Raw genomic sequence first — 3,069 nt, forward strand, 5'->3', positions numbered from 1 at the left:
TTCTTTATCTGTAAATGGAGAAAATGTAATGCAAGCATGACATCTGCCCCCAGTAGTCACTCAGTGAAAGTTAGCTATTACCTATCTTTCCTCTCCCTTCTTTTCTCCTTTTCTTTCCCCTTATTACTGTTACCAGAATGCTTTTCCTTTCCAGAAGACATCATTTGCAATTTTCGAACAAAGCTAAAGCCCATTCCTAACCTGTTGTTCATTGTAATCCATTGGCCTCATCTACCACAAGGCTCCTCAAGTATGCAACTATATGGTTCTCAAGTATCCAACCATATGCAAACCTACGGGACATTTCTCCAACTTCATCTGACCCTAAAACAACATGGGTTTGAACTGTGTGGGTCTACTTATATGCAAATTAAAAAAAATAAATATGTTAGAAAAATTTGGGAGATTTGTGACAGTTTGAAAAAAAATTGCATGGAACCACCTAGGCTTATCAATATTGAAAAAATTAAGAAAATGTTGGGTATGTCATAAGTGCATAAAACTATGCAAATACAATTCTATTTTATCATTGACTACCATAAAATATCTACAATCTATTATAAAAAGTTAAAATTTATCAAAACTTATGCACACAAGCACTATTCATTATCTTTTCATTTTTGATGTCTAGTGCTAATATACATCCACGATGTTTTGTATAAGACAACACTGATGTAGGTGCTAACAGATGGACGATTTGCCTTATAGACAATTGATGTAAACTTACTGTATAGTTAAATACCGGACAGTGTAGTAAATGACATTTTATTTTCTCTGACTTACTTTTTTTTTTAATTACCCAATAAGGGTTCACCATTCTTGGAAGTACTTCAATACCAGGTCGATGCATGGAGTGGATGGAGCAAGTTCCTAGTCTATCTCCTTGTTCCAAAAATCCATGTAATATATTGTCCTTGAATTGAGGACATACCAAATATTAAACTGATAAGAACAGGTACTACACTTGATTTTACCCAAAAGGCTGAGAAACAATCAAGCTTACTTTATTATAAGAATACAGCATATAATATATGATATACAAAAATATATGTTAATCTGTTTATTTTATTGGTAAGGCTTCTGGTCAATAGTATTCTATTAGCAGTTAAGCTTTTTGGGAGTCAAAAATTATATTCAGATATTAGATTGGGTTTGGTGCCCTTAATCTCCCTGTTGTTCAAGGATCAATTGTATTTGCTTCTTTCTGCAATCTACTTTATGCTAATCTTCTGTAGAAGGAGCATGTGCGCATGCGCGCAAGCACACACTCGTACTTTTAAAACACACATGAACCTAGAAAGATTATTAAAGCAATTTAACAGTGATTTTTTTCATCTGTAAGATGTGGATAATAATAGTACCTATCTCAGAGGACTGTTGTGAGGATTTAATGGACATAGGTAATGCATTTCAAATATCCCTGGCCCATAGCGTTAGCCATTATTATTAGCTTTATTATTTATTCATTTTAAGCTTGAGGCAATGCTATGTCCATAAATGGCTGCCATTAGTGACCTCTAATATCAAATTATTAAGTGGTTCTATTTACTTAAAAGTCGTTGCAATAATCATGATGGGGAGTGGGGAGGATATCACAGCAACAAGAATACCCAAGTAGTCTATTAAATCCACAGGATCTAGATTGACAGAACAATTATCTTTTCCCTAAATGGGCATTTTCTACCACTTATAAAACCATCCCATCCATGTCCAATGTTTTTCCACTCAATAGATTTCATATTTCATCAGTCTTCTTGTGTTTCATGTGCCATTGAATCATATGTGTTTGTCAGTTAAAATAGTCAGCTAAATAACACCCACGTTGTCATTGTCATTAGCTGAGAAATTCAGTTGAAAACTTTTTTTTTTGCAGGCATATTGCTCACTTTTAATATTTTCAACACTTTGACATTTTTTGTCTCTGGTAATTAGCAATATTTTAAAGCCCACCGATGACTTAAAATTTTAGAAATGAACATAAGGTTTGATCTGAAAGCCAAAGCCTATAATTGGAGAAATAAATAGACCTGAAGTTTTCATATTCTTTGGAGAATCTCTTGATATTTCTTTCTAATCTGCAGAGGGGGAAGTGTTGCAATCCATCCAACTAGAAAGCATCAAGAAACAAAGATAAAATAATGAAATGGAGCAAATTCTGAATTGTCTGTGTGTATTTCTGACTCAGGACAACTTCTCACAGCCACCTAGAGCATTCCAGCTAATTCCTCCTGGAGATAAACAGGGTTTCACTGAGTGAAAATTCTTTACTTACTACTCAAACTAGAAACTGCAGTAGGGAAGGCTGATCTGCTATAAAAATACATTACATAAAATCAAGACAACAATATGCTCTATTAGAAAGCTCCAAAGAAATGACTTTGAGATTATGGGTTCTGTTAGATATTTCATTTCATCATTTTCTCCTTGGTATTCAAATCTGACAAGAGCAAAGCATCTGTAGAGCACACGTCTACCTATAATAGATATCTTTATTTGAAGAGGCATTATAGAATGAAGTCATTGAGAGTTTCTTTTCTTCCTTGTTTGTGTGTGTGTGTATGTGCCTGTAAAAATCATAAATGGAATATGTGTCTATTTTTTAATTAAAAATTATAGAAAAATATTAAGAAATAAAGTCTTCTGGTTAATGGCTAAATGACCCTGGCTGCATCCTTACCTTTTCTACTTCAAGCTATAGAACCCCTGCTGCATTTGAGGAAGTTACACCAAAGCCCAGTTGCTGACTACCTTTGCTAGGATCTGTTTAAGTGCCATGAGGGTAGGTCACATTTTTATAAGGAATCTGCTTAGCCTATCCTCCCTCCACCTTTCCCATAGGCTAGAACATAGATTGGTGCAAATGGACCAGCTTGGAGCTAGTGGGCAGGGGTTAAGGATGCGGTTCAGAAACAAAGGCTCCTTCTGAAGGAGCTCTAACTGCACAGCCTCTTACTAGCACTGAACCACCTGCCAGTCTCCAAACTATTATTTGGGTAATAAATACTCTTCTCTTTTGTTGAACAACTGTGTTTTGGCTTCTTTGTTACAGCAATTTAGCTTCTTCCTTAA

General features: G+C 34.9%; 1 non-coding gene across 1 annotated transcript; it reads right to left on the reverse strand.

The window, feature by feature from the left end:
• Positions 1–803: 803 nt before the first annotated feature.
• Positions 804–994, reverse strand: LOC112915429 (U2 spliceosomal RNA). Its single transcript, XR_003234068.1, has one exon. It is a non-coding gene; the product is annotated as a U2 spliceosomal RNA (small nuclear RNA).
• Positions 995–3,069: the final 2,075 nt, after the last annotated feature.

The sequence above is a fragment of the Vulpes vulpes genome, chromosome 16 (genome assembly GCF_048418805.1).
Source record: "Vulpes vulpes isolate BD-2025 chromosome 16, VulVul3, whole genome shotgun sequence".
Lineage (NCBI taxonomy): Eukaryota > Metazoa > Chordata > Mammalia > Carnivora > Canidae > Vulpes > Vulpes vulpes.